Source organism: Dermacentor albipictus, unplaced genomic scaffold, assembly GCF_038994185.2.
Source record: "Dermacentor albipictus isolate Rhodes 1998 colony unplaced genomic scaffold, USDA_Dalb.pri_finalv2 scaffold_11, whole genome shotgun sequence".
In the NCBI taxonomy this organism is placed as follows: Eukaryota; Metazoa; Arthropoda; class Arachnida; order Ixodida; family Ixodidae; genus Dermacentor; species Dermacentor albipictus.
Genome location: NW_027225565.1, coordinates 10,697,627 through 10,725,236, shown reverse-complemented (window position 1 = coordinate 10,725,236; position 27,610 = coordinate 10,697,627). Strand labels below are relative to the sequence as shown.

The 27,610-nt window shown below is 41.6% G+C and overlaps 1 protein-coding gene and 1 long non-coding RNA gene across 4 annotated transcripts in view; both read left to right on the top strand.

The window, feature by feature from the left end:
• LOC139051388 (uncharacterized) overlaps nt 1–27,610 on the top strand; it is a 357,169-nt gene that overhangs the window by 307,903 nt on the left and 21,656 nt on the right. The window lies entirely within an intron of this gene.
• On the top strand, nt 4,034–11,020 carry LOC139051236 (uncharacterized). The gene is made up of 4 exons (XR_011509279.1): nt 4,034–4,293; nt 5,459–5,511; nt 6,574–6,763; nt 7,841–11,020. It is a non-coding gene; the product is annotated as an uncharacterized lncRNA (long non-coding RNA).

The window sequence follows — 27,610 nt, the reverse complement described above, 5'->3', positions numbered from 1 at the left end:
GTCACGGTTCGGTTCACGCCATAATTCATGAGCTTCTTCGTTATCGGCTCTTTGGTGCGCAATAGATCCCCAAGATTTTTATCCATCGCGAGAAGACGGAGAAGTTTCGCGCTGCCTTGACTCATCTGATCGGGTATCACAATCAGCATGACGACTTCTTGTTTGCAACTGTGATCGGGGACGAACCTTCGTGCCACTACTACGAGCCTGAAACACGACGGCAAAGCTTACAGCGGAAACATTCGAATTTACCACGCCCAAAGAACGCAAAGGCCATCATTTCCGCTGGAAAGGTGTTGTTGACTTTTTTTTTTCGATCGGCAGGGTCCATTACTGATAGAATTTGCTAAATCTTGAGAGGCTATCAATTATTTCCGATATTGTGAAACGCCAGAACGGCAGCGTGTCGTAATCAAGAACGAATAACGCGGAAAATTGACGAATGGGGTCATCTTGTTCCACGACAATGCCTGTCCCCACGTCGCTTATGCGGTCAATACAAAACTGGCAAAGTTCAAGTGGGAAACGCTGCAACATCCGCCATACAGCTCAGACCTGTCCCTTTGCGACTTCTACATTTTGGGGCAACCGAAAAAACAGCTCACGGAAACAAGATACAGACTTTTTGAAGCAGCAACCCAAGGAGTTTTATAAGACGGGAATCACACAACTCGTTAGTCAATAGGACAAATGTCTAAATTCTCATGAAGACTACTTTTAAATAAAGTAACCCGTTGTTGGCTCATTCATTTGACTTGCCCTCATATATCTTGCAGAACTCCTGCTTTTTATACGTGCTCTCTGTCGCGACTATAACTTCGGTGCAATTACTCACGATACACGACAAGGGACAGCTACTCCTGCGTAATACATTGGAACAAACGACAGCATCATTGAGATTTTTCACTGGCCATTGCATATATACAAGAATGTAAGCACGGTTCTTGAATGACAAAGTTTCATTAACATATTTGTCCTCAACTTGTTCAGTTCATTGGTTTTTAATTTTTCATATCAGCGGCATGCACTGCTTTCCTGGTTTCGAACTGATATAGTTCTAAAGTTCATGTGATATTTTCTTTACTTAATAAATAGACAAAGAACATGGAAGCATTGACGTCAGTTACGTTGGGCACAATTTTTGGCACATACGAGTATAATATTTTATGAAAAACAAAAAACATAGTTTACTTGTATTCACAGAGCGTAGCTTTCAAGAATTCGTTTGCAGCATATTTGGCAATGACAATGCAGTTATTATTCATGTATTTGATCCCTCGATAAATTGTTTAAGAGGAAGCTTTAGGTCGGGCCCAATCCGACGCGGCCTATTCAAATACTTGTAAAACGCAGAAACGCTTTTCTGAGATAATCCTGCTAATCGCTTTTATTGAAATTGGTTGCATTTGAGAGAGAAAGTTAAATCCTAGTGTCTGTTGGAAACAGAACTTCGATTTAGGGCCTGAATTCTGTTTAAAATATTTTGGAAAATTCGAAAGTTTGAAAAAATAGAAGCACGGCGTTTACAAACTAATAGCTATGCATGAAGAACAGATATTGTGGTTCTGTAAACCGCATTTATTATAACAGTCAAAGCGGACAAGTTTGCTGTGTCAATTTGTATCTTACGTGAATTGGATATATATATATATATATATATATATATATATATATATATATGTGGCCAGTGGAGTAGCCCCCCCCCGAACAAAATTTCTGGCTACGCCACTGCGTGATAGTGGGCGGGCAACTTGAAGGGGATGACTGGTGCGGTGAGATATGCGTGATGCGGCGGCGATATACGGTGCTTGATTGAGAGGAGAATAAAAGAATTTGTGATAAAGGGTGAGGCTAGCAATGCGACGACGAAAAGAAAGGGGTGACAGTCCGGATGTAGCTTTCAAGGATGAAACACTGACGTCATAAGAGTATGAGGAATGAATGAATCGGGCAGCACGATTCTGCACAGCTTCCAATGCGGTGATTAGATATGCTTGAAGTGGGCTCCAGATGGGGCATGCATATTCTAATTTGGGTCTTATAAGTGATTTATACGCGAGCAATTTAACATGTGGTGGGGCAAGACGAAGGTGACGTTTTAGAAAACCGAGTGTTTTGTTTGATGCTGAAATGATGTTACCGACATGTTACCGACATGCGGTGTATCATTCTTTCGTCAAGCTTGTCATGTTCTGCAATTACATCGAACTCTAAATATCGATTTTCCTTGAACATGTTTGTTGATATATCACACGCTTAAGCGATAGCTGGCTTCCTATGCTAAGGAAGACCCGGATTTGTCACAATGGATTCTGACCATAAGTGAATCTAAAAAATATAGCATTGGCTACTAAAGAGAGCACAGAAACGAGATAACAAGTTCAGTAGGCGCACTCAACAGTGTCGATTGTAAATGTAATTGCGCTACGTTAAGGTAAATTTTGAGGATTTAGGTTCCAAAATCAAGATCTTGTTATGAGGCGCACGGTAATTGAAAACTGCAGATTTATTTTCAGCAGCTCGGGTTATTTACCGTGCACGGAATGCACAATATACGCGCGTTTTCGCATTCTGCCCCCATTGGAATGCGACTGCTGCGGTTGTGATTGGACCCGTGACCTCGAGCTCAGCAGCGCAACACCAAAGCCACTGGGCTACCGCAGTGCGTTGTGTTCCGCGACCAGAAACAAACACTAGCGTACGCAGCACTGCTTTTGAACCCCCCAGAAATTAAAAAAAAATGTAGCAGTTTCCCCCCCAATGCTGCATATGAACCACTGCACGAACAACTGCACGAACCAAGGTTTGTAGCTTCATCGCCTGAATAAACTGCAGTAAACAATCGCTTACTCCGTAAATTAGCAAGCACGGGGTCACGCGCGCACGTGCAAACATGAACAGATTTCACTCAATGACCGCGAACACTCGCTGCCACAGCGTCCGCGTGATGAAGGGCGCGAACAGAGCGGACAGAACGCTTCTGCTGCCTCGTCCTTCAAAGCGTCCCCGAAACTTGAAATGGCGATATAGAAGCGCCTTCTCCTCTCCCCCCCACCCTCCCCACTTTGCACCCATCGGCAATTATCTCCAAGACAGAGCGAGAGTGGCGCCAGACCGGGCTAGAGCAACGGCCAGAGGAGAAGTGTGCTAAACCAGCGCCTCCTTTCCCCGGCTTGCGCGCGTTTTATGACGTGACCACCTATAGATACTTGGGGCACCCATCCAGGCACTATACATCTCGGCTCGCCCTCGTACACTTCCTTTAACGCGCACAGCTAACGGCGCAGGATAGGATCTTATCGCACTTTATACGTAAGCTCACGGCAACACCGACAGATATATTTCGGCGGTTGTGTCCATATAATTGCTATCGCAAAATTCGCAATACATAGAAAATTTTACTAAGGACCAACCACGCTGCTGCCATGTCGTGATAGAGCGGTGAACGATAGTTCTAGAAAATGTGTTGCTAAATCTCCGCCAAATGACTATACGCTCGCATTTGGTGAGAGCGGCACACAGTCGCAAGAACTTGTGGAGGAAATACCGGAGTTCTGGCAGCTTCAGGTGCACTAGATCATTCAGTAACATGGCCGGCTTTGTAGTTCTACCTTACATCAGAGCAAACTGCACTCGACAGAAAGCAAGGGCAGCCGCACCGTTATAGCTAAGCAAATTAAGGACAATTACGCCGCGTCTTCATACTTCGAGCACGCTCCGACAGCCCAGCGATAGATATTTAAAACACAACCACACTCGGACGAGAAAATTTTGCTTCTGCCAAGTGAACGTAGCGGGTATTTCAAGACGCGTGTTAAATTCATGGCTGTTTCATTCGTAAACATTACTTAAGTGACGTAAAATTATCAGTGAGCAAAACAGTTTTTATTTCAACGCAAGGAAACAAAACCGAAACTAGCGCAACTGTTTTGCCCAGTTGTGCAGATACAAAATGATCCAAAGCTGAAGCCGTCAATAGCATGACGCCATGTTGAACTTGTGCTGCATCACGCGCGAGTACGTTGTCGTTGAGTGGTTCTGAAATCGCTGCGTTAAGGGCGACTGCAACCAAGCGTTGTGGCAAGTTACGGTGGGAGCTTCTGTCCTAGCTGTGTGATTGCGACGAGGGGACTGCCGCCAGCAGCAGCGTATCGCCGATAAGCGCCCGAAGTGCTGCGGTTTGCACTGCATCTTTCATTGTGATATGGGAGATCGCAACGGACAGACGACCAGATGCATACGAACGACTACCAGCGGGGAGTGACCTGTGCCATATTTCTCTTAACGTCTCAGGTAAGCATATCAGCTTTTGTTCCGAGTTTACAAACGGCGCGTACTCGGCCCTTCCGGTACGGCTACATTTTGCGCCATGTTTCTCTTGGCAGTTCACAGACGTTTCTTAGGCATGCGTGCGCGTATGTATGCGGAAATACTACTGGCAGACGGAAGCCTCAGGATAAACACCGTTCTTAACGACTCTAGTGACGAGTGGCCTGTCGCATCGAAAAATCCGTAGAATATCAAGTACTGCGTAACTTGAAGTGTATATACAATATTAGCACCAGTGTGACTTTCGCGTGGCGAAGACAGGTAATCGAAAAGGCAGCTTGTGCATTCTGAAGATTTACTAGCGCTTTAGGTATATTGCCGCGAATAATAAAAGCGCTACAACGCTGTATGGCAGTGTCAGGCGATGTGGCAGCACAGATATTTTAAGAGCGGTTAAGCGGCTGCATGCACAAGCGAACAGACACGGCGCTTTCAAAGCGCTGAAAGAGAACAAACTTTTTGTGCATTTGGCTGTAAGTAGAAAACACATTAGCTCACAATCTAAGCCTATATATAATGTATTATTTTTACGTAATGTTTATTTTCACGGTTGTAAAAATTTAAAAGCATGAATATGCTGTAACATTTATATAGTAAATCCTACTAAGCTTACAAAACCTGGCTGTGTTATGTGGTAAAATTGTACTATTGCTACTGGATTTTTTATATTGAGTCCGGTGGTTTTATGAAAAAAAAGGTCCTTTTATGTGTAGTTTTATGTTAGTGCGTATATTTGCCCAGCAGAAATGAGTTGATTGCAAAGTTGTACCTTCCAGTGAGCTGCATATGAACCCAAGTTTATCCTGTCTTGGCTATTGTAATGTGCATACAGCAATTTTAAGTATATACAGCTGTAGTTGGCTTAGTCGCTGCAACATATTTTGTAAAAGTAGAAGGCCATTTATTATTTAGCTGCTTCCATGCAGAAATACCTTTTTTCTTGTAGCAAGAAACGCTGACAGTATTGAATGAAATGAAGTGTGTTGTATTTTTCTACTAACTTAAAGGAAATTTCGTCTGCCGTGTATCGGAGATTAGTTTACCTTCTTGTACTAAACAATGCATTATGTCCTCGGCTACTGCTGTTGTCCTGTATATTTTTATAATTTTGAAATGTATTTTATTTTAGGTATTCAAGAAATGGCAACAGCCAGAAGTCACCATCTTACCAGCACGTTATGGGTGAGACAAATCGTAGCAGGCACTTTTGCATATCTCATTAGCATATGATGCTATTTGTTGTAATTTTTGTGTCCACTTTCCTGTCTTTATGCATTTTACTATTATTGTGCAAAGGGTAACAGTTTTACATTGAGACAGAGTAATCACCCAAAGGGGGACATGGCTGGAGGAGACAACACACACAAGCCTCCTTTGTCCGTATCTTTATGTTGCGCAGTTACTCTGTCGTTATCTACCAACAAGCCCAAGTTCCTCATCAGCTACATTTACTAATGATCCGTTATTACAGTTTCATTGACATAACATTGAAAGTACAGAGGTACACAGGAGGACAAGAGACTTGAACTGATGAAGAGCCGTAGAACAAGGACCGCTGGAGCCAATATTTTTACAAAAAGAAGGAGATTTTTCTTCTCAAAATGTTGGCTCCAATGAATTTTTTTGTTCTATCACTATTTACGGTTGAAAGAAAGCATTATTCCTCTTGCTGAAGTATTATGCATTATGGCATAAAAATTAGCAGGGTGAAATATGAGGAATGTCAAAATTCTTGTATATTCCAGCGCTAAAGCGAAAGCCAGGAAAACAAGATGTAGAGAACCACATTGTTATTTTTCACTGCCCAGTTTAGCCAGCTTTATTCCGAGCTTGCACTTTGTTGCATTAACGACCACTGGAATTCGTTAATTGAATTAGCTTGGTGATTTACTTATATTAAGAGATTTTGAACTTGTATTAATGCAGCTTAACATAATTCATGTAAAAATAATTTACAATGACATATTTAGGTGGCAGGCTTGCAGTTGTCTAGCAGATCACTTGATGGTATGAGCTCAGGTTTCAACCGAGCTTCCATGCACAAACCGGTTACACATTTTTTGTTTCATTGTTTGGATTTTCATAAACATAAGTACCGTTTCTTTTTTGTTGGGCTTCTAGTTGTGTCGTAGGGCCTAACTGTTTACCTTTATTTGTATTGGTAGCCATGTTACACAGACAGCTCAGTTTTATTGTAAATCATGTCATGGTAGGACTAAGAACATTTGTGCAAATTTGTTGCAGGTACACTCTGGCGGCTCCTACCCCTGTGTCCTCCCACCACCCTGTCCTGACTACATCCACTAGGTAGTTGGGAGCCTTTGGCGGCTTCTGCCACTGCATCCTGCCGCCACCATGTCCCGACTATGTCCACTAGGGAGTTGGCAGCCTTAGTGATGATGCCAGCAGGCTGACAGCGGACAGAAAGATTCAGGTAAATACCTGTAATTAAGTGACGTCTTTTTGAGTGAAATGGCTTGTCACTCAGCAATGAAAGACGTAACTTCGAAGTAGTTTAGACTCCCTGCTATCTGTGCAGGGATGCTCAAGTCCATGCATTTTGTCTTAGCCGCCAAGAGGCTATGTGTATTAGACGAAATGCGATGTAAATTTTCAAACTGCAAGAGACCACTTGCACAATTTTTTTTGCTTAACACAAAAACTACTTTGATAAAGCTTTATACCAATTTAAAAAGAATACAATGTACGCGCATACATGGTATTTGGCATAAATTTACTAGGGCTGCCTCAATGGTAAGCAGGCCGATAAACGTACACCAAAACTGTCTTCTTTTCCAAGTTCATCCTCCTCTCTGCACTGCTGCATAATGTATCCTTCTGATACCATTCTTGCACACAGCACAAGTCCTAAACACATGGATTGCATAAATTTGCAGCTTTTGCTGTAGGTCACTTTTGTGAAAATAAAGTTAATAAGCCATTTTGTCCATTTTTAATCAGCCATAATAAACTGAGCAGTGGCTAATAAGCAGTCAAGTTTTTGGTGTAAGGCTTCTCTTCGTTGTTAAAAATTTGGCCCTCTTAATGAAATAACCAAATTTCTGGCTGCCATTTTATGATGCATACTTTGGTGCATTACACGAAATTTGACATAATGTTTATGGCAGTAAAAATTTTTTTTTGCTTCAAGTATTGTGTGAAATTGAGATTTTTTCTATAATGAAAGGCCATCAGTTTTCAAGAAGAAATTCCAAGTGGTTGTGTGCCAGGTTGGAACAGCTGGCATGGAATACCCTACTTACACAAATAGGGAGGGTCATGTACACTTGACTTTATGTTAAGATACTATTATTGATCCACAAAAGACAAATTGAAGGATTCCATCCTATAAGCAGCTCTTCACATTCATTTCCACTTTTGCACATTTATATACCTTGAGTCTGGTGACTTGTGTCTGTTTTCATCATCTGCTATGTGCAGATGGTAAACTTCAGATTTGCCCTATGGTACAGAATATTTTGGTGCTAATATATGAAACTGTGTTTTTCAGGTTGCCTCGAAATTTTACCCAAGCCATGCCGCACACTCGGGCCAGGCCTCTTGCGAACGACGTATAACCAGGCTCAACGCATCAGGGTCGAGGGAGTCCGGAGATCAAGGCAACCTGCTGTGCAACCAGCGTGCAACCTTTGGTGACCCCTCTACATGTGCTACCTATTTCACAGCTGTGCCTCACCTACCATCTATCCAAACAGCATCACCGGCTGTGATCACTTATCGAACCATGGATGAATGTTGGGGTGGAGTGATTTGAACAGACATTCTATTTGTCTCTTCAAATTCTTTGTAAATATTTCTGTTATAATTCATATGTGTCTTTAGTATCTAGTTTTTAATAGTTCCTTTCTCTTAGAATTCTCACCATCAGCCCCTGCTATTCTAATGTATACCTGCCTTTAAGCCCCGTTTCTCGTAGTTCTTTCGTACTTGTGGATGTAATTGATAGGTTATTAATTCTTGTTGTACGGAAGGCTAAAATACGAACTTACGGCATTTTTTCTTCCTTTGATAATCTACAGCACTGCAATGTGTTCAAAAAATATAACATAACACGGGCTCTGGTGCAGGATAAATTTAAGAGCAATATAGAGTACTTATTTCAAGCACCCATTATTTTTTAAAAACTCAAGGATATAGGAGCACAAGAAAGAAACTATTGAACTAGAGAAACATTGGTTCCCCTCATAAGTCTGGTAATAATGTGACTTCTTTCACTGCAAAGATACTGGTACTCGCATACAAGGTTTGAGACATGAAAGCTATGATACCCTTGGCATTTCTTAGTGCTTATTTGCCACACTGACGAATGTCAAAGGCAGCATAGGTTTCATGCACACATTGGTTGTATTACACCTTTTGAGTATTGCATTTCTCAAACACATGGGTTTGCAGCAGTGCTTTAAATAGCAGATGTATTTCCTAATTTTCAGAATTTGTTAGTGCAAGAGTAACGCTACAGATCATGTAAAAATAATTTTACAGACTACATGTCCATGGATGCATGTTTCTTCTGATGACGTAGCAGTGCCATGTGGTCGGGGGATGAATGTCTATTTCAGATTTAAATATTGGCTTCCAGGCCTGGGTTAGTCTCCTACACTGAGTATTCTAGGTCAAAGCCCAGTTACTAGAGGAAAGTGAATAAAACTAGGAATTATAAACATCAAAAGATCTTGTTCGGGACACTAATGTAACAATCAGCAAGGTTCTTTGTGCATTCATTTCCAGATTTGCGAGATTATATTTTGACTGGTTTCATTAATGCGAGAACAAATATTTCTTTATTCTCATGCTAGAGTTGGCTGCCCCCATTCGCATACAACCCCTTTACAGGCTAAAAATTAAGTGTATTAATAGGCTGTTTTTCGGTTTTGCGCCGTCAGTGTTAAGGGATGCAAACGGTGACATACAACAGAATGCAGAAAAATGTCTAAGGAATGCAAGCAGGGCATGGCACTTTTTAGACAGATGCATGTGTGTGCTATTTATAAAACTCCCTACGGTATGCCTCAAGGAGTTTTGTAACCCTTTGGTAGAAACACTGACACCCACTTATTAAGGGGAAATGCTCCTCGAAACAACTTTTTTAATTTGTACTAGAAATTTGAATGTACTGCTATTCATAGGCAGTTTTATGTAGATTTGAATTGTCATTGGTTTTTGTGTAGCTGGTGTTTAGTTATGTCCTACATAGTGGCAATATATTTTTATGGGCACTTGTGTGTAAAGGTTTCGCAAATGGTTTCATGCTGTATCTTATTTAGCTAGGTGTATACCGCAAAGTGGCGATACCTATCCAAACAGCTTGTACAATTACTGGAATTATGCAAAAAATATTAGGCCACTTTAAATAATTTTTAGATTGCAATTTCAATTAAATACTGGTATTGTGCTTATCTTGAAGAGTATGTATGCCAAATTTAATTTGTATAGGACAATTATAAAGCATGAGGTTATTCTCATGCTATTGTGAGAAAAAATTATTGAAGTATTCTCAATAACTTTAGTAGCAGGCCTGCCTGCCTGCCTACTAATCTTGCATACTTCTAGTAACTTTACGTGCTGTTTGAATAGATATCGGCACCTGGCAGTCTACAGGGAGCTGAGTTAGCTGCAGCACACTGCTTTTTTGTGAAAATTTAATACACAAGAAAGTGCCCGCAAATATCTCTATGTATTTTGCCGTTGTAAAGGACATAACTCACGAAGCAGCTAAACAAAAACTAATGGAATATATGAAATCTGCGTGAAGAACTCTACAATTGGCTCTCTTTTGAAACCTCTAGTACAAATAATAAAAATATTTCGAGTAATATTCAATCAGCAAAACGTTCCCCTTGCTACAGTGACCTACAACATAGCGACACAAAGCTTAAGGCAAGTCCTCTTGTCGAAGCGAATATGGGCTGTCTTCCCAAGGGCTTTTGTTAAAGACGGTGAATTTTCCTGCATTTACCAGAAGTGCAATACTAAAATGTTTGTGAATGTGCGATTGGTATTGGCACACTAACAGAAAAAAAGACAGTTCTGTGAAATGTAGACTTGAGACGTGACTTTGTTGGACATTTAAATTTTGACTCCATATATTTGTGTTTTGTACTGAGTGTTTCACCGGTGACTGCCACTAATTATTGAACATAACTGCTTCATGACAGTGCGACAATTTTCACTAACATAAATTTTAGCTGTGGCAGGCATTAGAATTACAGTACTCAATAACGTCTACTTTGTAAGAACTCAGACTAGCACCAGTTCTGAGATACATATACCCAAAAAGTAATGATCAAATAGATTTCTTTTCCACACAGAATTGCCCTACAAGGATTACAGAAGGCTTTTTGGCAAAGTAATATCCGAAAGAGCAAAGCATGTTCCACCAAGTATGGTGACAAATATTTCAGAGCTGCCAGTCTGAGGACTCCTACAAACTAACAATACCTTCAGCACTGACTAGCTTCAATAATGGGATGTCAGTGTTTTGCTAAAATTAATGAAACTTCAATTATCGTGATCTTGTTTAAGAAGACATATGTAATTAACATGCAGTTCTAATCTCTGTCACTTTTGTAAATATTTCCCAATTATTTTTTCAGGCTACAATTTTTGGTTATAATGGTATTCATTGCAGAAAAAGCTAGTACATGGCATTTAATAAAGAAGGTACTGGTCATTGTAGATTTTCTGTCTTCAGCATTTGTTCTGTTCCACAGCTGTTTCTTGAAATCTGAAATGATGTACCCATCACTTTGTTAGCGATCAACAGGGAAATCTGTCAGTATGTTTTGTTTAAAATGGAGCTGATCAACCCAATAGTTAGGCTATTTGCTAATTATAAATTACAATGATAATAGTACAGGACCATAAGAACAGACTGATGCTGAATAACAGCTGTGCCCAGCTACATCCACGCAGCTTTGCCACACAATGTGCATGTGTTCAGAAGAGCCAAATGCCCCAGAGAGAAAGCAACAGTAACTAATTGTTCGTCATCTTGTACAAGCAGATTATGCGCTAGATGTAAATCATGCTCAGTAAATACATAAGTCAGTCATGTGAGGTGTCTCACTTTTGGTTGCAAGTTGGAACTTATTGCAATCTTGGTTGTTTTTATTTTGTTTCCTTTGTGAGCATGAGTGACTTAGTTGCCTTGGCACATATTATCAAAACTGTTTCTTCATCACTGGGAATCACAAAATTTCAATTACACATAAAATTTCCAGTTACTGATATGGTAGACTTCGAAGTTAATTCTCTTATCTACCAAGTAGTTTTATCATTCATTGAAACATATCCATGCAATGCACAATGGGACCCCAAATTATAAATATCTGTTCTTGCTTTCTACCCTGCTCTACAACATTATGAAGATACAAAGCAAAACTATAAGTTTACAATTGTCCCCCATAACCTGAGTTTCGCTTAGAATTTGAAAAACAAAATTGACATCCTGCTATAGTGTGAGAGTTGCTTTGGGCACCAAGTGAACTGCGTAGCACCTGTGCTAGAGTACACAACAAAGCAGAAAATCGCACCAGATTGCAATGGCAGTGGTAAGTTAAGAACAGAATGTTAAGAACAGATGTTTTATTTCACGCACCATTAATGTGGCTTATCATCTGCTCCTGTTTTGTGGGAACGCATACATTGGGAAGACAATTTTTTGCACCAATCTTACCTTAGTGGGACACTTGAGAAAGGTAGAAATCAAGAACAGGTATTCACACTTTGTTGCCCACAGTGTATTTATTATCTGAATGTGTTTCACTCTACAAAAGACTACTGTGGTAGATAATCATAAAGACCAAGACAAAAGAATTAAAAGAAGTATGTGTCAGTCATCCTTCCATGATCTCCCGTGTTTATAGAAACACTTCTTTCTGCATATGTGCGAAAGTGTAGGGAAGCATTACATAACTCAGTCATGCTTTCCAAGTTAAAAATCGGAATAAGGACGATCACAAGAACATTGTATGAGTGATTTGCAAATGTGGCATCTAATGGAACTTATTTACGTATGTGCTGAGGGCACATTACAGCCAGTGCATAATCTGTCTGCTCTTACAGGATAGCTTGTGATGAGTAAAAGAAGCCTTCCTCACATTTTCCTCTTTGTTTCTTTTGGACCTCGGTGCACCATGTGTATTGTTACAGCTGCATGCATGCAGCTGGGTATAGTTTGTGTTCTGCTAACTCCCTTGTCCTCATTATTCATGTGCTATCTTTGCCGTAACAAAATACAGCTACCTGTGCTACATATTTTGTCAGCGTGTTTGCATTATGGCAAGTTTTGTATTAGTGGTTATTGCAATCTGCGAAATTGTCTATCAGCTATTATACTTAGTCTTGAAAAGTATGTTTGTCAACATAAATAAACAATTAGTATAAATTTTGCTCTATTTATTTTTGTAATATTATCTGTTGTGAAGCTTTTATACACTGTTGCATGTTGTATGACAATAAAATTGATGCACAACTTTTTAATGTGGTATTTTTCAGATCAATTTTCAACTGACGCTAACACGCACAAGTTGTGGGGGAAAAGTGCCAACAAGAGTACCATAAGGTAAGACAGCTGTTCTTACTGTTAGATTGGATTATCAATTGCCAACCAGTTGTTTTCAGCAAGCATAGTATAACGCATAGATTATGTAATCTAAGTTGGAATATTGTTTTTATTGCACTTGATTATCTGGGTCTCCTTTGTACATAAGTGCGGCCTTCTTTATTTGTTATGTGTAGCTTACTTGCTTAAAATGTTAAATCGTAAGTTCTAAATAAAAACACGTCTCGAAGAACAGTGAAATAGGTTTAACCTATAAATGTTTTGACATTAGAGACCTGTGCAGTGCTGAATTGAACTTCTACATGGGTTACATAATATTTTGGGGTCTCATTATGGTTCTGAGTTGCGTTGCAGTGTCATGCATATGCACCTGCAGGCTACATATTGGATGTTTATTTAAGACTGTTTTGCTTGGTTGGCTATTGATTCCAGTTTAATGGTAATGAGAACTGTCTTGCTTTCATGGTGATTCTGTGCTGACTAATACATTTGAATTTTCCAGAAGACAACAAAGGGTGATGAAATGTTAACATTTTGTTGCTAACCTGCCACGTCCTTTTTGGCAAGTTTGCTATGGGTTCTTTCTTATATGTTGTCTTTTCACAGTAGCCATCTTGAGAACTAGCCATAGTCATGTGTAATTACAGCAAAAGTTGGTGACACATTTTGAAAAGCGGCTCGACATTGCCATCCGAGAGTCAAACGACTTACACGGATTAGTTATTTTACTCCATTTACAAGAGTCCTGCACCACGCACTAAGGGTAACTTGACACACACTGCTGGAGTCATCAGACTCGTCAAGAAGAGTTGACCGAATCCTTCAGCACTGGTCATGTCACCCTTTTATCTTGAGTCGTTCGACTCATTTAGAATTGTTAACGGACTCCCTCAGCACTAGTCTTGTAACCCTTTTGAGAGGGTATAGGCGACTATTACAACAGAGTGTGCATGACTATTGTGTGCGGAGTCACGCAAACACCTTGTATTGAGCACGGATAGTCTCGGGACTCTCTGCCGAAAGATAGTTCGGGTGTCTCCCACAAAGTGTGTCGTATACGTGGCGAATCCAGACTCTCCGAAAAGAGTAAGAGGTACTCTTTTTTTTCTTAGTGTGTAGTATGAGGGATCACGTGGCGCGCTCCTCATAGGTTTTGCTGTCAGCGCTCACTGTAAAGACCACGCGCGAGCTCTCCCGTACATTTCTGTAAGTACTTTCGAAACGAGAGAAGTTTCTTACTGTCTAAATGATAATCTTGGGCAAACTGAACGCGCACAATCTTTTACAGACGCTATCTCTTTACCGAATACGTACAGTGAACGCCACTGCGCGCAGTTGCCGCGATGGAGTCTCCCGAACCGGCTTCTTGCGTGAAAGGTAGGTAAACGCTGAGAGCAAACTATGTGAAATATGTTCTTATAGTGTTTGTATAACTAAATGGACTGTAATGGAACGAAGCCTCAATGCAGCGATCGCGCAGATTCGCAGCGACCGACTGCGCGTCTGCATCCTTGTCCGCGCACTGTTTCGCTTTCCCCGCGAGCGCGTTTTCGCACCGTGCCATGAGTTTTAGGCCGCTGAATATGAGCATTTGACAGTACACAAGCAACCATTGTTGCGTGGGCACTATCAGAGCTGTTCAAAAATAATTTCATTGTAGAGACTTCGACACCTACGGGGACTGTGATGTGCCGTCGCGACGATTCAATCTTTTTTTGTCTTCTAAATTCTTCGACCTTTCAATACTATTTCTCGAGTTGCGTCGCACTGTATGTTTATCGGTGTTCTCAGTGTGCAATTTCCCGTTGCTCCTTTTTTGTAACCCAGTGCATTAATTCATAACAGAAATATGACCATATGCCATGCTTTTTTCAAATGTGCTTCTTACCACTGCCTTTCCACTCCACTGAACTTGCCAGTATCTATAGCATCGACAAGTTCATAGACCAAACCGTCATGACATTAGTCGGGCAGCGGACTCGGGCGAGCGTCTCAGTGCGCGTTTTCAGAACATCGCAGACCGGGCAGAAATCTTCCTCGAGTCTGTGCTTGCTGCATACCCGAGTTGTAGCCGATGACTGTTTGCCGGTTTTATGTTTCGCGAGGCTTCACGCAGCTTCTTGTCCTGCGGCTACGTGTGAATAAGGCTGACACCGGCCTCCGTTACGTGCGTCCGGCCCTGCGGCACCGAGCAGTAGCCTACCATGTTGCGCGCCTTCAAAGGCAGCCACTACCTGTTGTAGTGCTTTCAAGCGTTGTAAAGGAGACACTCGAAGCGGGAAAATTTCGCCACTAAATGAGGACCACAGCGTACGAGGGAATTAAACTCGTTTTCAGCTCGCTTCGGCGCGCCCGAAGCAGCTGACGCGGCCGCTATGTCCACGTGATCCCTCCTAGTACGTCACGCCGACGGTGGCGCCAGCTTTTCCAGTGGTGGAGCTCGAGGCCAATAGGCTATGGATAACTTTAATAAAGTGCCGGCAAACGACGGTTTAACGAGTCGTGACGCTGGCCAAGCACCGACCCGGGGTTATACCTTACTCTGCACTACGCCAGTTGGGCCCGTTTGTAGTAGGTCATGAGGCTTGTGCTTTTCGAGCGCTACCCCGGCCTGCTGGACGGCCCATAGCCGTGAGTCCTTGTCTGCAGACTGCAGTGGACCTTGAAGTTGGGGCGGGTAAGTCCTGGAGGTAGCTGCCGTCGGGAACCTGGCACAGTCCCACATGATGTGCTATTGGTCCGTCGGACCCGCTGCACAGACACCGCACAGCCCACTCGGATAGAGCTCTGGGTGAAGCACGTGCAGCACTGCGGGAGCGAGGAGTGACGCGGTCTGTATTTGTCTTAGGATTACGGCCTCCTCCCGACTGAGTGCCGGGTGGGGAGGCGGCATTGTCCGTCGTATATTTCACCGCCAATTCCTGCTCATGCTTACGCTTCCGAGTTTTATTGAAGCACACTGCTCGCTCGTTTCATAAACACGTTTATTTTTTATCTCTATGAGACACCGTGTTGGTTATTCTTAAAGCTGGAGTGCATGTTGCACTTTTGGGCGTACGCACGGCATTAGACCTCATGCACGTAACTGGTGTTTTGTGCTGATGTGGCCATATGTTTAGAAATGAATTGTAAATATCCTTAATTAAATAATATTAATTGCAGTACGTCATTTCGTAATTACTTGATATCGCGTTTCTACTGTTAAACTGTCACATTCTTCCGGTGTTGTTTTTTGTACTGAAGAGTACGAAATGACTTCGAAATTAATTTGCATGATTAGTTTGAATTGATTAATATATTTTTTTAATATCTAACCTTGAATTTTTATTGTTACCGAAATGACCTTCATAGAACATACTTAAATTTCGCGCGTTTAATTATATGTTCTGTGGTAATATTTTATCTATTTGGGGTTAATTCATGCCTCTTTCATTACATGTTGACAGCTGTTTGCAGTACGACTTAAACAAGTAAATATAAGAATTTAGGAATACTATTCTGTTCTTGTAGGCTTCACTGGAGTTCGGAGAATATACAACTAACATACTGGCCGCAAACAGACATGATTGCGCTCTCAACAGGGCTGAGATCGTCTTCCTTATGATAGTATAAAACTTATATGTATTTCTATTTAGACATATTGTACATGAACTATCAACATTTATGTCTATTTGCATCATTCCTGGTGCTGCTGTAGCAATAAATGTGTTCTGCCAAGCAGCGCTGTGCTCGATGGTTTTTTTTCATTATTGCTTCATGGCCGTGAAGAAAAAAAAAGAGAGCAACCTTGAGCTCCCAAATTTTCTGCGTACAAACGAACATAACATCTATAGATGCCATAGGTGCCGTGTTAGTGTCAAATGGCCTTCTGTGATTCTGATACATTATCGCAGTAAAACACAGCAAAAAGCTTCTATCATGCTTAGACGATAGCCTGTTTAACAAGATTAGCATGCTTAAAAGTAGACTTTGAGAGTGAATACTTGTGGTGCCAGCGATAGAAATGTATATAACAACGTGATCAAACTCAGCAGCCTTGATTTTCTATTGCAATATGAGCATTTACTTTAAATACCTACAAATGTAAACTAGTGAGCTATACTTTATTTAAGGTGATACTTGATATTTGTGGTGGTGTGTGTGTTGTATCATTCAAGTGCCACAACTGAAGTGTGATGATCTTACTATTTTACATTGCTACACATTAGTCAGCATGTTTGAAATATTTGTCTGGTATATTTGCTAATATTTTAGTATTAGCTCACATGTATGCAAGCATTGCTTGTACTACTTGCATGAACATGTATAGAAGTGTAATTTCAACATCCGTTCTTAATTTTATTCTTGCTCAATTACAGCATGAAAGGCTGCTTTTTTTGTCTGCCTCCCGCTTTCCCTTTAATATTGACTTGGAAGCGCTGTATGTGGCTCTATGGTAGTGTTTCTTTTTCAGATGTTACCCATAATCAAACATTTATAATCTTGAATTTTTGCATTTGCTATATTCTATTTGGAGTGTCTTTGGAACCATATTCTTAATGTACACCAGCATGTGCAACAATACTTGTGTGGTCTTCAAATGTCATATAATAACAATTGTCCCATTCCTGTTGTTGTGCCTGTAACATCATGGTGCAGTTCAAATTTTCCTGGTTTTATTGTTTGCTAACCGCAGTGCAAACTTATACAGACAGTTAACAGCATTTCACTGATGTCATGTATAGCTGATAGTGTAATATGATGCAAATGTTACAACCTTTGAGAGATACTTATTGCTCACATGCACAGAGAAAATGCTTCCTCCAGTGCTTACATGGACAAGTATAGAGCTTTAATTTCAAAATTTGTTTTTAATGTTATGTTTGTTGAGACTTAGGTTGAAAGACTAGTTTTTGGTCTTGATGCCAATTTACATTTATATTGGCTTGGAAGCATGCATGGCCTTATGGCCCCGTCTTCTTTTTTAGGTGTCACCATAGCCGAAACTCTGTATATTTTTTTTGCATTTGCTACATTGCATTGGGAGGGTCTTTATTGTCCTGCTCTAAAGCTGCACAGAATGTGTAAAGCTTTTTTTTTTCGGTAGTGTCCAAGGTGGGTCTGAACACAAGTGTCCAATTCATGCTTTAGTGCCTGCAATCTCATATGCTTAACCTTTGCTTTCAGTTCTTGCTTCCTGAGTGCAGTACAAACTTTTACATAGACGGTTAACGTGGATTTAATGATGACATGCATGAATCAAACACCGTGATATGATACAAGTGATTTCCTGTGATAGTATGCAAGTGATACTATTCTTTTGAAGTTTCAAATCTAGTCATGTGCCAGCAAGGCCTGCTGTATTTGTAGTGTATCCTATGTTCTATTTTAAAATAAAGATATTGCATTCTAAACAACCCTATACTATAGTTGCGGAACTGTCAGTTTATACTCGAAATACTTATACAAGCTAAGTGTGCCTTCTCCTCAGGCCTTCATATTGTTTTTTGAACTGTATTGTTGGGAACATTGCCGTTAAATATTTGCTCAAATGTTGAGCAATAGACTATCTCACGGGAAGTTTCATTTCGTCAGAAATCCGAAAGGATACTAGCAGTAGCCCTTTGCTGGCTGATATACAACGATTTGAGTGATATAAATGAAAGTAACCTCTTGTTACCCCATTCAGCTGAGTGGCTTTTTTTTTGGCAGAGAATTTTATATGGGCTCCGCTCTTTATATTGTCCGCCGAGCCGGGTGCGGCTTAGCTACGGAGACGCGCCACCCCTTGGGCTTCGTACCAGAAAGGCCAAATCCGCGCATGATACACCCAGCCACCTGTCCATAAACAACAGAGGTGCGTCATTTCCTTCTTTCGCGCTTCTCTTTGCTTGCGCCTCTTCTTTCTTGCGCACTTCTTTCCGTGGCCGGTTTAAGCAGCCTACAACCGTGCGTGGAGAAATGTGAGCCCTCGCGGAGGACGCCACTCGGCCAGTCCTTTTTGGACACTGTCTCTTCACGCGCTTGCGCTTCGAAATAGTTCACCTGTCCACCTCATGTGGTTTCCAGAGCGAAGGGTGTCCCTGTGTCTCTCAGCCTAAGCACACACACACAAAAAAATAAAACTGCGTTTTGCTGGCAACTCAGAATTTACACAAGCAATAGCATCTCCTCTTCGACCGCAAGGATATGTAATGAAAAAATGCTCTCTGCCCCTCAAAAAGTACAAAGGTGAGTGCGGGAGAACAGATCTTTACTTACGAATGGCATAGTAAGTGACTGATGCATACTCTTTTTAGGTACAATTGTGTGGTTGTTAAACAATTAATAAAGGAAATTATTGATTTGCCCGTGAACAACGTCAAGCGTTCAGACCCTTGATCCGTGCTGTTGCTGTTTTTCTCCTCTTGCGTATGCATTTACGCTTACTGTGTGGATTGTTCCAAAGGTATCATTCAGCATGCAAAAATTTGAAAAAGAAAATCGGTCAGCTGAAATTCATTTTTTTTTTCATTTTCGCATGCTAAATGATACCTTAGGAGCAATCCACCGAGTAAACACAAATGCATGTGCAGGAGAAGAAAAACAGCAACAGCGCGAGCCAACGGTCGGAACACTTTACGTTGGCAAAGCGAATAATTGCCTCATTTATTGGTTAGCAACTGCACAATTGTAACCCAAAAAAACATGAGTCGGTCACTTACAATATACTATTCGAAAATAACGATATTTCTGTGGCTCTTACGCTCACCTTTGTTGCGCCTTTTTGGGGAGTAGGTGGCATTATTTTGTCTTCATATCCTGGAGATCGAATAGGAGATGTTGCGGTACGCGTAAGGTCTAAGTTGCTTACAAAACACAATGTTTCTTTTTTTTTCTTTGACTGAGAAGGACACAGGGACACACTATGCCCTGGAAACCGCACGAGGTGGACACGTGAAATATTTCGAAGTGCAAAGCGCGTGTAAAGGCAGCCTCCGCAAAGGACTGACCGAAGGGCGTCCTCGGCGAGAGCGCACATTTCTCCGCGCATGGTTGTAGGCTGCCTAATACGGCCGCAGAAAGAAGCGCGCAAGAAAGATGAGGCGCAAGCAGAGAATAGTCTGAAAGAAAGAAGAGCCGCGTCCCCGTCGCTAGGCGATACCGGCTATACGGAGCATGCGCAGCGCGGTGTCCATCTGGGACCTCCAGCAAGCCGCTTTGCGTAAGCATTTTAATGGTTCAAACGGTATACTGTAGCAAGCAACCTCTATATTTAGGCAAAGGCGCTCAATACTGTATGCCTATACTGGAGCTTAAAGTGTTTTGACTTCTACTTTAGGTGCACGCCTACCTACCTTTAATGGAGGTTAAATATTTAAAGGCTAATGTTGAACTTATTAAAGGTGCACAAATCTGTGAGAATATGCCCCTTTTATAAACGTTACCGTGCTGAGAGTGTATATGGCGACAAAGACGCCGCCACCACCACTAGTCGCTTCACTTTATTTCGCTACGACAGTTCACAGTCATCATCATCATCTCACAGCCTGGTTACGCCCACTGCAGGGCAAAGGCCACTCCCATACTTCTCCAACTACCCCGGTCATGTACTAATTGTGGCCACGCCGTCCCTGCAAACTTCTTAATCTCATCCGCCCACCTAACTTTCTGCCGCCCCCTGCTACGCTTCCCTTCCCTTGGGATCCAGTCCGTAAACCTTAATCACCATCGGTTATCCTCCCTCCTCATTACATGTCCTGGCCATGCCCATTTCTTTTTCTTGATTTCAACTAAGATGTCATTAACTCGCGTTTGTTCCCTCACCCAATCTGCTCTTTTCTTATCCCTTAACGTTACACCTATCATTTTTCTTTCCATAGCTCGTTGCGTCGTCCTCAATTTGAGTAGAACCCTTTTCGTAAGCCTCCAGGTTTCTGCCCCGTAGGTGAGTACTGGCAAGACACAGCTATTATACACTTTCCTCTTGAAGGATAATGGCAACCTGCTGTTCATGATCTGAGAATGCCTGCCAAACGCACCCCAGCCCATTCTTATTCTTCTGATTATTTCCGTCTCATGATCCGCATCTGCCGTCACTACCTGCCCTAAGTAGATGTATTCCCTTACTACTTCCAGTGCCTCGCTACCTATTGTAAATTGCTGTTCTCTTCCGAGACTGTTAAACATTACTTTAGTTTTCTGCAGATTAATTTTTAGACCCACTCTTCTGCTTTGCCTCTCCAGGTCAGTGAGCATGCATTGCAATTGGTCCCCTGAGTTACTAAGCAAGGCAATATCATCAGCGAATCGCAAGTTACTGAGGTATTCTTCATTAACTTTTATCCCCAATTCTTCCCAATCCAGGTCTCTGAATACCTCCTGTAAACAGGCTGTGAATGGCATTGGAGAGATCGTATCTCCCTGTCTGACGCCTTTCTTTATTGGGATTTTGTTGCTTTCTTTATGGAGGACTACGGTGGCTGTGGAGCCGCTATAGATGTCTTTCAGTATTTTTACATACGGCTCGTCTACACCCTGATTCCTTAATGCATCCATGACTGCTGAGGTTTTGACAGAATCAAACGCTTTCTCGTAATCAATGAAAGCTATATGTAAGGGTTGGTTATATTCCGCACATTTTTCTATCACCTGATTGATAGTGTGAATATGATCTATTGTTGAGTAGCCTTTACGGAATCCTGCCTGGTCCTTTGCTTGACAGAAGTCTAAGGTGTTCCTGATTCTATTTGCGATTACCTTAGTAAATAGTTTGTAGGCAACGGACAGTAAGCTGATCGGTCTATACTATTTCAAGTCTTTGGCGTCCCCTTTCTTATGGATTAGGATTATGTTAGCGTTCTTCCAAGATTCCGGTACGCTCGAGGTCATGAGGCATTGCGTGTACAGGGTGGCCTGTTTCTCTAAAACAATCTGCCCACCATCCTTTAACAAATCTGCTGTTACCTGGTCCTCCCCAGCTGCCTTCCCCCTTTGCATATCTCCTAAGGCTTTCTTTACTTCTTCCGGCGTTACCTTTGGGATTTCGAATTCCTCTAGACTATTTTCCCTTCCATTATCGTCGTGGGTGCCGCTGGTACTGTATAAATCTCTATAGAACTCCTCAGCCACTGGAACTATCTCATCCATATTAGTAATGATATTGCTGGCTTTGTCTCTTAACGCATGCATCTGAATCTTGGCAATTAATAGTTTCTTCTGCACTGTTTTTAGGCTTCCTCCGTTCCTGAGAGCATGTTCAATTCTGTCCATATTATACTTCCTTATGTCAGCTGTCTTACGCTTGTTGATTAACTTCGAAAGTTCTGCCAGTTCTATTCTAGCTCTAGGGTTAGAGGCTTTCATACATTGGCGTTTCTTGATCAGATCTTTCGTCTCCTGCGATAGTTTACTGGTATCCTGCCTAACGGAGTTACCACCGACTTCCATTGCACACTCCTTAATGATGCCCACAAGATTGTCGTTCATTGCTTCAACACTAAGGTCCTCTTCCTGAGTTAAAGCCGAGTACCTGTTCTGTAGCTTGATCTGGAATTTCTCTATTTTCCCTCTTACCGCTAACTCATTGATCGGCTTCTTATGTACTAGTTTCTTCCGTTTCCTTCTCAGGTCTAGGCTAATTCGTGTTCTTACCATCCTGTGATCACTGCAGCGCACCTTGCCGAGCACGTCCACATCTTGTATGATGCCAGGGTTAGCGCAGAGTATAAAGTCTATTTCATTTCTAGTCTCGCCGTTCGGGCTCCTCCACGTCCACTTTCGGCTATCCCGCTTGCGAAAGAAGGTATTCATTATCCTCATATTGTTCTGTTCCGCAAACTCTACTAATAACTCTCCCGTGCTATTCCTAGTGCCTATGCCATATTCCCCCACTGCCTTGTCTCCAGCCTGCTTCTTGCCTACCTTGGCATTAAAGTCGCCCATTAGTATGGTGTATTTAGTCTTCACTCTACCCATGGCCGATTCCACGTCTTCATAGAAGCTTTCGACTTCCGGGTCATCATGACTAGATGTAGGGGCGTAGACCTGTACAATCTTCATTTTGTACCTCTTATTAAGTTTCACAACAAGACCTGCCGCCCTCTCGTTAATGCTATAGAATTCCTGTATGTTACCAGCTATATTCTTATTAATCAGGAATCCGACTCCTAGTTCTCTTCTCTCCGCTAAGCCCCGGTAGCACAGGACGTGCCCACTTCTTAGCACTGTATATGCTTCTTTTGGCCTCCTAACTTCACTGAGCCCTATTATATCCCATTTACTGCCCTCTAATTCCTCCAATAGCACTGCTACACTCGCCTCACTAGATAACGTTCTAGCGTTAAACGTTGCCAGGTTCATATTCCAACGGCGGCCTGTCCGGAGTTCACAGTAAGAACGACGAAAGCCCTGCGAGTATCCGTTTCTATGCCCCGTTTAGTTGTTTTTTTTTATTTGCGGCGTCACTTCGCGTATATATATATATATATATATATATATATATATATATGAGAGACCGAAAGTCCCCCCTCTCGTTATATTCATGGTGGGGTTATTTACGTGCAAATTGGTTGTTCTTACAAAACGTACTTTATTTATGCATTTCAATACTCTCAGGGCCTCTTGGGCATTACAAGAAGGAGTGAGTATGCGCCCAAAAAATAATCTTCTGCATTCGATGTGCACCTATACAATACTAGCAATAGCGGCTTTAAATGAAGCATGGTGAGGATTGCCGGCAATGGATGTGGGGAGGCGGTTACAAGCCGAAAAAAAAAAGCAGCCGTTGGCACAAACGAGTTTGTATATATGTTGGAGTGGCAACTTGGTTCTCAACCTTGAGATGTGATGAGAACGGGAAGAGATGTGTAAAGCGACGTAAAAAATATTTTATGAAACAGGCACAGCTGGACAACCCTTCTTGTATATGCGAAGTCAAGAAGATCAAGATAATACTTAATTGAAGAGACACATGCACTATGAGAGAAGATGCCAACAAGCAATCTTGCAGAACAGTTTGGAATGGCTTTGGAATACGAAAATAATGTTGAATGAGGAGCCCATATAGATTAAGCATACTTCAGTTTCGGCCTAGGGAGCGTTTCGTAATATACCAGATTCGGAAACCTATAGGAGTAGAGGAAAGCTTACGGCGTATTAAACCGAGTGTGCGATAAGCATGGTTGATTGTAATTCAGCATTACAGTATCATTACAGTAAATACCGTAACATCGGACGACAACAGAAAACAAGCCGTTAATAAATATAAGAAGCTGTGCTTGACATCAGTAGTAATTTCTGAAGCTATGGTGCTGCTTGATAAAGAAGTTCCTAAATTGAAAGAGCAATATTAGAGGATAGTAATTAATGTACTCTGTTAGTTTACATGGAATGACATAGGGTCATTGAGGTAAAACAGGAAAATTTACTACGCATTGAAGAACATCCAAAACAGTAGGACAAAATCACTGCATTCGTGCAAAATGTTTTGGACAGTAATAAAAAAACCTTGTCGAATGAAACTCTTCAATATAACCTGCGTCAATTGCCACGACATGCTCAGGTCAAGACCTGAAATGGCTCCAGACATGCTTCCCTTCCTCTCTCTCCAGTTTCATCGCCACCTGCATTATGGATACGTTTAGGGCGTTCCTGATGTTGTGGTGCTTTGCCCTGACGATTGACTAAATCCTGCTGCACAAGTGATCGTCGAGTGGATTGCAAATAAGGCTAGAGGGGGGCCACAGTTTAAGGGACCAGCCTCAGGGCAAGTTATCACAAAGCCACAATCGTCTCTTCAAGAACCAAGGCTACTTGTTAGATTTTTTGTGTGCTCCGAATCCATGAATAATTAAGCTGTTCATCTGCAATCTGTTTGCTCTCTGTGCTTGGATCGGTTCACTGTGATATCGTCCTGTATTGTATATTCGTTAAAAGACTAGGCAATGCGGTACACTTGGGTTTTATTGTAATCAAAACAGGCCATAATTTGCAGTTTATGAAGCAGTAAGGAAGGCCATGTCACTTTTTCTTTGCCACATTTTTCGTGGGAACACCCCGAAACACTTTTCAAGAAAGGTAAAATTGAACACGACCACACGATATTGATACTGTCACCGGGCAATTTATTAAGCTACGTCGTCCGCTGAAGTGTATTCCGACATATTCTTCGGCAATCCTCAGCAGTGTCGCTAACTTTTTTCTAGCGCGTCGGGAAACACAGATAAACAAGTAGCAAAATTTTCGCTATGGTTTGCTTCAATGTCGCTAAACTAGCCACTAAAACTGTCGGTTGAATGTTATATAATCTAGGCGTTCTTGGAAACAGTCTATTATTCGTTAACATAGTGTTAACCTAGCGGAACGTTTCATGTTCGTCTAGTACCCGCGCATACGAAGACTAAACCGTGAATTTACCAACAAGGTGTACAGAAATGTTGATTTACTATTTCAGCAAAAAACAAAACTTCATAAGGATAGCGTAAATCCTGCATTGGCTTTGATAGTTTATGATTGTAAATAGAGCACAGTTTTACATAACACGGGTCACCAGATTGTCCTAGATCAATGGCGCACTTCGTCAACTAAGTTATGCCTGCATATGTTTTAGCTTCCAGCACTATAAAAGGAAAAAAAAACGACTAAATTATGCGACACGATCTTCGCCACGTTAATATGGAATGGCAATTGCGTGACCTTCATACAGTTACAAAACTAAGTTGCCGCTCCTAGATGCCCCAGAAAGCTCCGTGGAGTATTGATTCGTCCGAAAGCCGTTAGGCGGTCTTTTTAGATTTGCATGAACTAGCCCAGCCTCTCCCGAATATGTACTCACTTATGCGTTTAATATCCCCTATTGTTGGCATGCTGCGTTCTGAATGTTTCCATCAAATATATTGCAAGAGGTTTTGGTATGTTAATTTACTGCTACACTTACAAGACGTCCAGCATTCGAACCGTACTTAGTGAAACTGCAGCAACCACAGTGTTAAGACCCATTTTAACAAGTTTTATAAAGAATAACAACGTGCATTCTGTGAGCACAATGTGAAGGCGGTCTCTCTCGACGCAATGAACCCCGGAATATGGCCTCGGTCATTTGCAACCACCATGTTGCTTCATCATCATCTAGAGCCCGTACCCCTTACAGTCAACTTCAGCCACCGTTTTCTAGTTTTCGAATAATAAAGCGCATTCCTGAAAGCCTTTTTCAACCCAACTTTCCTAACTTGGAAGTCGCTAAAATGCCGCCGATTTCTGTCGCGTTCATAAAAATGTCACTGGTCACTAAACAGTAAAAATTACCTCTAAACAGACCAAGAAGCCCTTAAGTCTATTGAGAAAACCACTAAAATGGCAGCACTGATCTTCAGCGAGGAGGCAGTCGCATCAAAGGACATCATTTGCAGTGCATTATCAAAAATACTCATCAACTGTTGATCCCATCATCTGTACTCCTCTTGCACATCCATTCACGGTGCTTAGTATGGACATTGCGTCTTTAAGTAATCAGTGATTTGTGAAAAGTGCGACTATGTACTGGAGGGAAATAATTCAAATGGTTAGACATTTTCTGATGCTTCTCAATAATGAAACACTGAGCTATCGCACAACAAACTGAACAGGTTACTCAACATGCTATCGCACATAAGACTGCAAGAATAATGTACACGATTGGAAGCGAAACAGCGTTCGGCATATACAGGGAGTTTCAGCGAACACTTTCAAAAATGTTTAGAAGTTTCCTGCCGCAAATAGCTCAATTTTAGCTTATGAGCCGGTCTACTCGAAGCGGCGGAAACTACTAGCACAACAATTGGTATGCCAAATCTACCATTTAACAAGAATTCACTAATTAACTTTTAGCTAATTTTCTTATGACCCATATTGCAATTTACAAATTCTAGCAGGGGAGCTCGCAAGGCGGATCCACTTGGAACGAATTCTCAAGACGACACCACTTTTGAGATATAAATTCCCGAGCTTTACGAAGAAATGCATTGGCGTTTCAGTTACTTGTATGTACTTCAGTGCATGTAACAACGTTTTGTTAACAAATTAACTGGAACGCCATGCATGTCTCCGCATAGTTCGGGAGTTCGGAATTTTTATCTCGAAACTGGTGTCATCTTGAAAATTCGTTCCAAGTGGATCCGCCTTGCGAACTTCACGGCTAGAATATGTAAATTGCAATATGAGCCATAATGTTACTAGTTAAAACAATAATTAGTGAATTTTTATTAATTAGTCGATTTTGCATCTCAATTTTTTGTGCAAGTATTGTCCACCACTTCGAGTAGACCAGCTCATGAACTAGAATTGTGATGTCTGCCACAGCCAACTTTTAAATATTTTTGAAAGTGTTCACTGAAACACCCTGTATGTGTAAAATCCTGACATGTTGAATCGTGTGGACGTCAAGCGAAGGAAAGCACGTGCACAACTGTTTCAGAAGAGGAACCGCGCTGCGCGACGTGTTATGGCGCAGAGGTGAATGGGGAACACTTAAGAACATGCCAGTTGCGGTTCAGCTTGCTACTTGAAATACAAGAAGTAGGACAGTGGCGGTCTGTATGACTTCCCTTATCATCAAGAAGTGCCAGCGCACAGCTGTATAAGCGAAAGTGTCTGTCAGCCAGTGTTTCTTATGATTTATTTATTTATTTATTATGCGAAGCATACTAGCCGCACAACCACGCTCTTCCTTGCTGCGCCGCGCGCGGCCGCGTAGCTACCATA